This window comes from Saccopteryx leptura, chromosome 6 (assembly GCF_036850995.1).
Source record: "Saccopteryx leptura isolate mSacLep1 chromosome 6, mSacLep1_pri_phased_curated, whole genome shotgun sequence".
Lineage (NCBI taxonomy): Eukaryota > Metazoa > Chordata > Mammalia > Chiroptera > Emballonuridae > Saccopteryx > Saccopteryx leptura.
Genome location: NC_089508.1, coordinates 22,470,802 through 22,483,623, shown reverse-complemented (window position 1 = coordinate 22,483,623; position 12,822 = coordinate 22,470,802). Strand labels below are relative to the sequence as shown.

The 12,822-nt window shown below is 38.3% G+C and overlaps 1 protein-coding gene across 17 annotated transcripts in view; it reads left to right on the top strand.

The window, feature by feature from the left end:
* The window catches only part of NRXN3 (neurexin 3), a 1,639,812-nt gene that overhangs the window by 1,182,613 nt on the left and 444,377 nt on the right, over positions 1 to 12,822 (top strand). The gene's annotated exons all lie outside the window — the stretch shown is intronic.

Sequence of the window (12,822 nt, the reverse complement as noted above, 5' to 3'; positions counted from 1 at the left end):
CAGAAACGTGTGGGGTAAGACTTCAAGCTGGTTTACTTTTAGACTTCAAAATTCGGTTTCATCAATCCTTAAAAAAAGGCAGCTTTGACAAGGTTCCATAGGCCACGATCCCCCCCCCCCCCAAAGAACTAACTCACCCTTCTCTGAATTCTAGAATGCATGGCTCTTCCAAATCTATAGATGCAGTTCTGCCTTCACCTATCTCTCACTCTGATCATTTCTCTACATTCAGGAGTGCTGACCATATGCAGGGTCTTTACAACTCCCCAAGTTGGTCTCATTAACTTGTCTCCCTTTAGCTTAAGAAAAACTGTTGACTCTGAGTTCATACACCAGTATGTCACCTGCATAATATTCATTCTCATGAGTTGACTAGTCCAATCCACACCTCCCAAAGTCAACTTATTTTGCTGCTGAAAAATTTTTCAGTACACTATGATTGCTGACATTTTTTTCTCCATACTTCCTTAGAGATGTTCTCATTATTTAAAGGTACCTGCTTCAAGTCAGGCACCCTTTTTCTAACAGGTAGTAAAAAAAAGTTCATGTTGAGAATACAGGAGAATAAGGCAGGTCTCTGTCTTCAGGAGTCCACAAAAGGCATGTTGAGGACCAAGGGACCGACCTAGTAGATCAGAGATCAGGAACCTTTTTGGCTGAGAGAGCCATGAATGCCACATATTTTAAAATGTAATTCTGTGAGAGCCATACAATGACCTGTGTACGTTAGGCATTATTCAATAAAAATTTGGTGTTGTCCCGGAGGACAGCTGTGATTGTTCTCCAGCCACCCACAACCATAAACATGAGCGGTAGGAAATGAATGGATTGTAATACATGAGAATGTTTTATATTTTTAACATTTTTTTATTAAAAATTTCTCTGCGAGCCAGATGTAGCCATCAAAAGAGCCACATCTGGCTCACGAGCCATAGGTTCCTGACCCCTGTAGTAGATGATAGCAGAATCAGGTAAATCAGTATAAACTCAAGAACTAAAGTAATACAATGATTTATGAAACAAATATATTTCAAGTATCTGTTCTTTGAGAAATGTTGTACTCAGTGCTATGAGAATGCAAGTAAGTTTATAGTAATACCACTTGTATTAGTTTGCTAGGGCCAGTGTACAAATTAAGACAAATGTTGGCTTAAAACAATGGATGTTTTATGTTCTCACAGTTCTAGAGGCTATTCAAAATCAAGGTATTGGCAGGATTGTGATCTCTCTGAAACTTGTAATGGAGAATCCTTTTTTGCCTCTTTTTAGCTTCCGGGGCTTACCAAAATTTCTCGGCATTCCTTGACTTGTAGCTGCATCACCCCAACCTCTGCCTCTGTCATCACATATTCTCCCATGTACATGCATGTGCACGCATGTGTGTGTTTGTTTACATGGCCTTCTTATGGGGATACCAGTCGTTGTATTTAGGACCCGCCCTAATTCTGTATGACCTCATCTCAACTGGTTAAATGGGTAATGATCTTATTTACATATAAGGTCAGGTGGATATGAATTCTAGGGACATACTACTTAAGGTCTTGTCTTTTGGAGGCTTATTTTTGGAGGTTCATACATTATGTGCCATGGCTGTTCCGAGAAGGGGGGCTGGTATCTATGTACAGACTCTAGAAAGGTAGTTGAGGGCAGGTGTGCTCATTGCTATATTTTCTTGGACTTATGGTATCCAAAATAGCAATTCAGACTGCAACCTAGTGTGTGTCAAGTGCTAATCTAGGCTCTCATTTACTTCACTTAATCTTATCTTTACAACAGCCTTTGCAGCAAATATTCTTTTCATTTTATAGATGAAGAACTAGCTCACAATGTTTAAGTAGCTTACATGAGAATATTAGGAGCCGAGACTCAAAACAGACCAACTCCAAAGTCTGTTCTTCAGGCTGAACTTATATGTTTCTGGTGGAGAAAGTGCAGCTTACATCTCAGTTACCTTCTGATGTAGACCTTAGTTAAAGCATTTGTCATTATCTTACTTGAAGCTAGCATGGACTGGGCATTCCAGGCGTGAATACTATCTCAGTTTGCCCCATCAATTATTTTTCTTTTGGCATCTGCAAGAGAAGATAACCACAGAAATATCAGAGTTTATTATCTTCTTTCAACCTCCAAACTCTTTGAAGACCAATGTGGCATTCTGAACATGTTCATATTGATGTAGTTATGCTCCTCCCTTCTCCTTATCTGTCTTTTTGCATTTCTAGTTTATGAGCAGGATAGAGATGGTTACTGAACACATTGCAAGGTTAAGTGTGAAATTCTTAAGTCACCCATTACATTTTACGGACTGAAGCATTTGTGATGCCCTGCTAGCAATTCTCAAGCCTCAGTTTGGTGCAAGAATTTACAGGCAGAGTAAGTAGGTACCCAGGGAACTAGTGTCCAGAATAATCTTTTCACAAACTTACTACATGATTCAAGAAGGGTTCTCTCTTTATATTATGTATTGGATTTATTGGAGGGACATTAATTATTAAAATTATATAGGTTTCAGTTGTACAGTTTTATAATGCATCATCTGTACATTGTATGTGTGTTCACTACCCCAAGTCAAGTCTCTTCCCATCACCATTATCCCCCCTACCCTCTTCTACCCCCCCCTTGCCACCCCTTTTCTCTTGTAACCACTATACTATTGTCTATATCTATGAGAATTTTTTTACTTAATCCCTTTACATTATTCACCCATTCCCCAAACTCCCTCCCTTCTGACAGCTGTTAGTCTGTATCTATGAGTCTGTTAGTTTATTTTGTTCATTAGATTCAATGCATGAGTGAAATCGTATGTATTTATCTTTCTCTGACTGGCTTATTTCACTTAGCATGATGCTCCCCCCACATCCACCTATGTAGTCTCAAAGCATCTCTTTTCTTTTTATTGCCAAGTAGTATTCCATTGTGTAAACGTACCACAACTTTTTTATCTACTCACCTACTGATGGGCACTTGGGCTGCTTCCAAATCTTGGCTATGGTAAATAATGTTACAGTGAATATAGAATTTCATATATTCTTTCAAAGTAGTGTTTTGGGTTTCTTTGGATATATTCTCAGAAGTGGAATTGCTAGGTCATAAGGCAGTTCTATTTTTAATTTTTTTGAGGACTCTCTGTACTGGGTCCCACAGTGGCTGCACCAGTCTGCATTCCCACCAACACTTCATGAGGGTTCCCTTTTCTCTGCATTGTCGCCAGCACCTGCAGGTCAAACCCGACCCATGAACCTGTTTTGTTTGAGAAAGGGTTTTAAAATAAATTTTGGTTTTGAGCGTCTTTAAAGAGGGCAGACACTCTTCAGGTCCTCACAAGCCTCGCTCCTCCTGATTGGTCCCTGGCCTGAACTTCACGGGCATGTTAACCCTCTGCCCCTGGCTGCAGTTCTGTTTGCCACCCTTAACTGAGAACAGAACAACGGTAATCAGAGTGTGGTCCCTGGACAGGCAGCGTCAGCATCACCTGGGAACTTGTTAGAATTGCAAATACTCTAATCCTCCAGGTTTAATGACTCAGAAATTCTGGTGGGGGCCCACCAATCTGTTTTGACATGCTTCCAGATTATTCTGCTGTGCACTGTACTTTGAGAATCACTGACTTGGAGATCACGTTTCTCACAGAAACTCTTTCTGTCTTGGAAAAGAACAGCATCTGTTCCCTTTTCAATGATGCACTTTCCTGTAATGCCTCACAGCCTACAAGGTGCTTCATCATACTGTTTTTCACGGGACCCTTGCAGCAACGGTCTGGGGGCACCGTTACCTTCGGCTTTTCTCGGACGTGAACAGCGGCTTGTTCCCGGGATACCTGCCTGTGCCCTGGACCGCCAACCCTGTTACTTCTCCTCTACACACTTGCTTAATAACAGATGGTTTTGTAGGTTGATAAATAAGGACAAGTAAAATTGTTTTAGTTATTCTGGTTGGAGAGTGGAAGAAACTATAAATATTGTAACTCTTGTGAAAAATCACATCATTTACATTTTTTTCATTTTTATTTTCTTACTCATTTAAAAATACCAACCCTAAAATAAAGCTTATGTTAGGTGATTTTAAACTAAAATACTCAAAACACATGCATATTTATGATAAAAATCTATTTTTTTATTCCTAAGAGATAAGCAACAACTTAATTTCACAGCTGTGAAAAAAATCACTTAATTGGGTCCAGAAATTGCATATTGTCTGCCAGACTAGACTTTTAGAGGGGTTCTGTATAATGGTATGAATAAGCAAAGTTATTTCTATTTTAGGTTCTTAAATGTAAATATCATATCAGCCCACCAAGGAATTTCCCTCACCTTCCTCACTTGGTCAGATAAAAGCATTTGGCAGAAATACCTCATTCCATTTTTCAAAGATGTATTGGCTATTTACCATCATCTAAAACTGAAAGGACAAATAAAAAATATTGTCAAGATGGGCTTAAATAGCCTTTCCATTCATTCATTCACTCACTCGCACGAAAGTGTGCTATTGAATGTCTGTTCTGTGTCATGTGGTATGCTAGGTGGCGTTGTGACAAGTTAGATGAACCAAAGACAGAATCTTATAAAAGCTTGCTGTGCAGAAAGACAGGCAGTGAATTGACTTAATAAATAAATTTAATAATTAATAGTTAATGCAATGAATTGATTTAATAAATAAATTTAATTTAATAATTAGTAATTAATGTAAATATAAAACAACATTTCACTGTACTGCAAAAGAAAAATACAGTATACTTGAGCCAATAATTTGAGCACTTTGGCCATTTGGGAATGGTGGGAGAATTGAGCTATCAGAAAACAAATAAATCATGCTAGATGCTTTATTTGATTTGTTTATGATATAAAGGTCATGTTCCATGCTATGGAAATTATGATGTCATGGATTGAGAGAATCTGAAGAGAAATTAGAGGCTATAGTATCTATTCCAGTTTTCCTTCATCTGGATATGAGGATCCTAGGATTCAGAAAAGGTGAAAGGAGTTAGTCAAAGTTACAGTCATTGAATGGGAAATGTGTGTGTATGTACACGGCCCAGGCCTCCTTACCTCCAGGTCAGAGATGGGGACATGCCTCTTCTAAAGATGACTGAAATTATCATATGGTGAAAGACATCTCCAAAGATTATAAGTGGGGTTGGGTGCCAGGCTTGGGTACAGTGAAATGAATACGCTCAGTGGGTGGAAGGAGAAAAGAGAAATAAAAAAGAGCAGGAGATCCAGTGGCACAAGAGTCTGGTAACCATGTCACCCCATCACTCCCTCTTAGTCACACAGATGTTTTGCTTTTTCTGACTCTATTCCAAAATCAGCTGTTATAACTCGGGTGCAGTGCATTGAAAGCACACCACGACCCATGTTCTCCTTTTTGCGTGGAAACAATGACTAAATGTCTCCTAGTGAGGCAGTCATCTGGCTGTTCGTGCTTGACCATCTGAGGCCACGGGATAGAATGTGGTGCTTTGTAAGCTTGTCTCTGTTCTATAACTTTGACCCCTGCAGGTGAGTGATGGTGAGGGGTAGCCTCAGGTACAATGTGTGAAATTCAACATGAATACCACATGCTAGAGACACCTTGCTATGCCCAAAGGTGAAGCCAGATGCTAACTAGACATGTTGTAGCTAGAGGAAAGGGTGGACAAGTAGAAAATGGAGTGAAAATTCTTCCTTTGCTGTCACCTATTCTATTGTATTCAAATCTTAATTCAGAGAACTAGATCACAATACTGAGCTCTTAAAACTTTGGTTGAAAAGGTTCAGCTGAAGAATTAGACTTCCTAGGTTTATTTAAAATCATAATTTAAATGTTTCAGATGCTCCGCTTTTCAATATTCCTTTCTAACTATTGTTTTCATTTGATTTTACCCAAACAAAGACACTTTGGCATGGGTGATAGCATCAGGAAAATGAGTCATACAGAGGCCACATGTCTTACCCAGAGCTACTGGTTACTAGTTGTATGTGTTTTCCCCACTACTTCACACTAAAGGAGAGCTGTGAGAATGGGAGGTGAGAAAAGGTAAAGAGAAATCCAGAAAGCTTCTGGAAATGTAAAAACAGCTAAGGTTTTGTGTTTCTTTAATTAAAAGTAGGGGATGATTAAAACCAGGAGCACACACTGTGATTAAATTTTGAAAGACACACACTGATATTTTAAAATGCATGAAAAGCTTATGGAAACAGAAGACTAGAAAGAAAATAAGGGGCAAGAACAAAGAATGGAGACTGAACAAAGCCATGAGATGTGTGCCTGGTTTGTTTAGGCTTTAAAACTGTCTAAGTTTACCAACTTTCTAAGCTTACCTTTCAAGAGGGATAAAAAAAAAGAACTCTTGAAAGGTAAACTTTCTTCTTATGCATCGGCCCTGGCAAATGTGTGTGCATGTGCACGTGTGCACAAATACACACACACACACACACACACACAGGGAGCTGAGAGAAGTCAGTAGGTGGTGGAGAAAGATGGGGCAGAATGGGTGCATCAGGGGGCCTCAATCCATGTGATGATCAAGTTCATAGCATTTTCCCCAGGAGACTGTATCATATTCCAGTGAACTGGAGTACAGCGGAAGGTTGTCATGGCAACAAAAGGCCTGAAATATTGACTCTGACTAGCAACAGGCCAGTGAAACAGCCTAAGTAGGATTTATGGCACATTATAGTGTGAAAAGCAGGAGAAAATTACTGTAAAGGCAGGAATTATAGCACAACAGAACATATAAACTCCCGAATCCATCTTCCTAATTAAAACAGCATACTCAGGGGTAGAGCGCATAGTAAGGCTGTTAGTGTAAATGGGGATGTGCTATCAATGCTTTGTTATAAAGTTTATTGTTCTTAAGACTAACTGTGTACATATTTGGAGAGTGAGAGGGAGGGTTAGATAGTCAGGGAAAGGATTGAAGCAAGAATGCTGGGCAGTTTAATCTCTTCAACCTCATAAAATTTATTTAGATACTAATCTCTGATCACACAGGTGATTTTAAGAAGATGCTCAGGTCACTCTGCATGTAAATACGTCATCACTTTTAAGCATAAAGGCCAGGAGACAGATCCTATTCTAAATTCCATTGTAATTTACCAAAAATGGGAAGAGAATAGGGGAACTAATCAATGAAGTTTACTATTGATTAGTTCAACTCAAATATCTTAATGTCTTTGATAGAGTTAATCAAAGTAATTTAGATGTATTAGTTTGGCTTTCTAAGAATGTTCCATATTCTAAGTTTCTGACTGAAAGAAAATAAAACAGTGTTCTGTATCTATACAAGGTATGTCCAATTGGCCAAAGGTTTATTGTAGCTAGAAAGAAATGTAGGCAGATTCTACTTTGGTAAGTGGCAGACTTAAAAACGCAGAGAAACAAGGCCAAGACCCAAAAGCATCATTCAACAGACAAGTGACTATTAATGCACCACACCATTTTGAAACAGTCAGGGAAATCCAAAACCCACAAATTTAGATGCATCTTTGTGTAAAATATGATGCAAAACAGATCTCAGAGAAATGGAAAGGGCCCATTCTTGGGTGTTTTTTAACAGGTGAGGCTCAAGAAGATTGTCCCTTAGGATAGAAAGGAATCTAGATATGAATTTAGGACAACAATAAAAAAAAAGAATAAATGAAATGTTGTCTAGATCTAAAGAACACCCAGGAAATTCTAAGAAACTGCAAACAGGTGGACATTGGCCAGGGTCAACCCACAGATGTGTTTTGTTTGACTAGAAAGTTATTTTCATTTTTTAAATGAGTATCTTAAGATCCACAGAGGGGAGAATAACTCCTTAGTCTGCCACAGTCTCATTCTTTCCTTCAAGCTTATTTACCAGCCTGGCCCTACGCATTGCCCTTTGCAATGCCTAGAAGTCTTCCTTATTACAGTTCTTCATAAGGAATTCTTCGCTTCCTTATACTTCTCATTAAAAGCTCCTAATCTCTCAGATTCTTGTTGGAACCTTGTTCTCAATCTGGAGAATGAGAACATTATTTTTCAGTGGATTATTATTCATCATTTATGCAATAGCCATTGAACATGTATTTGTTGAATACCTTCTAAATTTTAGTAAATGCTGGGAATAAACCCATGAACATGATCAATGCAGTCCTTGCCCATTGGAGGAAGACAGACATTAAACAGACACAAATCATTCATTAATATGTTAAATATATAAAGAGAAAGTAGAGAATATTTTGAAAATTGTATTTTTTTCTATTGATTGATTTTAGAGAGGCGGAGGGTGGTAGAGAGAAGCATTCCTTTGTTCCATTTAGTTGTGCATTCATTGGTCGCTTCCTGTATGTGCCCTGGCCAGAGATCAAACCCTCAACCTTGATATTTTAGGACTAACCAACTGAGCTAACCAGCCAGGACCAAAATTTATAAATTTTCATTTAACCTATCTATATAATCCTTTAACCATAGTTGCTAAAGTAGCCCTACCTGGCATTCCTCTAAATTTATCAGATTATAGAATCCCACATTCCCATAATTTATTTCAATGTTATACTCAAGATCATAACAGTCAGCTGTTTCTTTTTTACTACTTTAAATACAGGGCTTGAGGGCTTTTAGAATATTTACAAATAAATGTTTATACCTGTGTATTTTTGTGCTATTCACTTCTTTGTCCTAGAGTTGCAGCTTAGGAAAGAGTTATTATTGAGGATCTCAGAAGTTGTGATAGGTAACACAGATTTGTCTGTAACAAAGTAAACACATTTAGTGAATATGGTTAAGGTATATATGACTAAAACATTACTTATGCTTTATTTATAAGTATTTGCTATTGATAACAGCTCCCCAAAGTGAGATTCACCAGTATTGCTGCAGCATATGGGACTTATGCTGTAAATTAATAATACCATGGTATTTCCTTTAATGAAGGTGGAAATGATTGCTTTATTTTAACACAGGGACCTCTGAGCTCCCTGAGAGTTGGAGCCTTGAATGTAGACGATCAGGGATGCTATATCACAGCTGTCTCCGTGCTGATAATGACTCTCCATGGAATTTCATAATTTCTGCCCGCAAAGCATTGTTTCATCTCAGGGGGCACTGAGTACATTTATAGGGAGATTCTTCAATCCAGGCACAAAAGAAGGTATTTACATTGTGTGTGTGTGTGTGTGTGTGTGTGTGTGTGTCTCCCTACATTTGAGTATTTGATTTTCTGTCTCCCATTGTTCGCATTTCCTCTACTTTCATGTTGGTGTCTTTTCTAATAGAAATATACATGATGACAGTTCGGTCTAGGTATTATTAGATATTAATATCGCCTGTTCTTCACTCCCTTCGCCCCTCTCCCCTTTCTAAAAGTGTCCTTCATTGCGCTTCCTATTCCTAGGCCTAGGAACAATGGAGATGATACAGAATAATTATTAAAAAATATCAATAGAAGCACAGAACTAACTGGGAGGTCGAATCGTGGTGCTGCCACTTTCTAGCTGTGCCCTGGGCAGGTTGTGCAACTACTCTTTGCCCCAGATTGTCTGGAAATGTGTGTACCTCCTTCAGAGCAGCGTCCCACCCTTAGTGAGTGGAATGGTACATATTAATAATTATTATGATTGCTGATTTACAGAATTTCATCTACATACTCCTATCATGGGATGGAGGGATATCATATTTAGAGTGTGTACCTTGCTATACCTGAACCAGAAAACAGAATTGAGGATTTGCCTCTGGTAAACTGAAATTAAGCCAGGCTTCAGGCCCTTGGGCTAATCAAGCATATATAACAGTGTTGAAATCATGTCTTTTTTGTCAACATACTTCCAGAAACCCAGTGGGGGAATTCTTGGGTCCGGAACTATGATATTGTGTGCCCAACAAGGAACATGTGCCCAGCACAGGAGGAGTGTCCACAAACGTTTGCTGAACTGCACTGAACACTGTTGCTCTTTGGATAAAACATTTTAACATAGTCAGAGGAGTAGCTCTGATGCCTGCCTTGCTTCTCACAACCAAACTCGACTGATGTTAGAATAATAACCCTTATTCCATTCCGTTGGATGCTTCAGAGCCCAACCTAGATTTTCTAGGACATAGCTAAACTAACTGAATTCTTACCTAACCTAAAGGATAACAAGAACATCGCCATGGTTAGTTTTGATAATAACATGGCTTGAATGGTTTCTAACTGCTTGCAATTTATTTACTATTCTCACTGATCTGTGAATTTATAGCTTACAATTTCTGTTTATTACCCTGCCTTTGTTCAGAAGTAACCAGAAGCGTCTACAGTTACCCAAGTGGTAGTTTTAAAAAAGATTTTTTTCCTAGTGTGTTCATCTGGGGCAGGTGAAAATGTTTGCAGTGAAGTTGCTCAAAATACAGATAAACTATTTTAGTTCTTCTCACCCTGCCCCTCCTGCTTCCTCTGAACTCGACCTCCATCTCCCCAGTCTTCAACTGTCTTCCCGCTTTTCTTCCTCCCAAGAGCATATCTTCCTTCCTTCTCTCTTTGGTTTGTCTTTCCTGACATCTGCTCATCCCCCACTTCCTTTATTTGTCATTTGTCCTTTTCCTGGGATGTGTGGTCTTTTCCACTAGCTGCACTCATGATGAAAACTTCCTTTGGTTCTATAGGTGTTTATGCCTCAGATCATTACACTGAAGTAAATTCACATTTCTCCCCTTTTATTAAATAGCACCCCTCCCCCCATTAGATTAATTACCAGAAATTTCTTGTCTCTGGATAGCAAATTCTGCAGAACTTTCCAACCAAGTAATTAGATATTATTATAGTATATCTTCTCATCTGAATGTGAGTAGTATGGACTGCTAATACCTTCAAACTGAGTAAACTGTTTTCAGTCTTCTCAATTAATTAATATGTAAATACTTGCTAAGCAAAGGTAACACCTTTTTAAATTAACATATCAACAGGAGCTTAGAGCAGCTGGTTATATATATTCATTCCCTGATATTTTGCCTCAAGTAAATTTGAAGTTAATAAAGACTTATCTATATAACGTAAGGACATATGACAACATTAGTGCTATGAGCTGGGGCATATTCATCCCAACCCTCCATCCTTCCCCATGCACTTCTCCATTCCTGGGCTCTTTATCTCTTTATAGTTAGTTTACCAGTTGCAACTGCTCACACTTACTCAGTGTCATAGCCCATTTGCTGCTTTGTTAGCATTTGACATTTTGGAATCAGAAGGGTCTCGCATTAAGCGTAGAAATTTTCTATCCTTTTTTAGTAGTTCCAACAACAGGGCTTCTTTCCTCCTCCTCCTTCTTCTTCTGTCATTGGGTAAAGAGGAATCGATTACTTATATATTTATCATATATTTTAATTCTGTAAAATGACCACATTTGTATATATTTTTAGATTTCTCTAAGTTCTATTTAAGGTTTTTTCCTGCTTTCTTCAGCTCCACGTTTCACTGGTACAATCAGAATGGTTCAAGAGAGGGCTTCCACAATAACGAATGTGTAACATAATTTTCATAATTCTTTCTCATTACCATAAATTGTACTGCTTTTTATGAGCTATACACATATATACGCACACACAGCCTAAATTAACCATACATCTTGTTGATTTATTTTGTCTTCTCTTTAATTAAACCCTGTAGCCACTTAATGCACTTCTTTTTAACACTAATTTGTTCTTTTTAGCTCCAAAGTTCCTCAAACAGCATGAATAACTCAATGACTTATGTATTATTTGTAGGGGCTGCTTTAGTGTGTGTTTAGAATGTAGTCAGTTGATTAATCTATTTGATAAACCATTCTCAATGGTCCGGGTGCTTTCTAGATGCTTTTTTTTTTTTTTTTTTCTTTTTTGAGATCCTAGAGGTCTCAGAGCTTGGTCTTTTCCAGGATTGTCAAAAGTACTCATCAAGATAATATCAGGCATTGCTTAGTCATAGGCTCCCGGTGTCCTTTCTGATACCACTTGCTATATGACCTTGGGCAAAGTACCCCTCTCTGATCTTCACCCTTGTTATTTCTAGAATAGAGGCTGACTAGCCCTTATATCCCAGATAAGAGCCAAAAATTTGATTCATTGTCCATTAGGATGGACATACTATTCTAATTGCCATTCATTTATTCCTTCATTCATTTACTCACTCATTTTCTAACTCTTAGTTTAAGCCAATGTCCTCAGTAACAGTGATATTTACTGTCTTATATATCCATATTAAAACATGCCATAGGTTCAACACATTTTTCCAAGTGTTATCTAATTTGAGCCTTCCGGATACATTTTACAGAGATGTGGAGCGGGGTCAGGATATGACTTATCAAACAGAGTACGTGAATTTACTCACGGCCACCCAGCTGGTAAGTGACATGGTCCTCTGACCCCAGGGTCCATTCACTTTTTATTCCACCTTTAATTTTGCACAGGACAAATTTTCTCTAAGTGGTTGTTATGTGGGCCTGCTTTGCAGTTTTTATGAGTGATCTTTTTGCCAATACATATGTCAGAAGTTGCACACACGTGGTTCAGACTCCAAGGATAGTCTGTGCTATGTTGCCCAATATTTAGTAATTGGATAAGTTCATACCACAGCTAAGTTTTCTAACTTCTCTTGAAAAGTGAGAAGATCTGGCATCATGGGTTTGTAATCACACCTGGTAATGACCAGCTGAGGCTGCCCTCCTTGGTTAAGGCGTATGTTTTTTCTTCATAGTCCCCCCATACTCTCCATGAAATGTTTCTATACATCTTTGTTTTAATATATCCTACACCCTGCTTAGTCCATGTGGCATTTGAGTCTTTGACTTCTGTTTTAAGCTACAGATATGGTATACACTGATTATTATTTAGATAAGTGAGTAATAATTACGATTCTACATATACTTG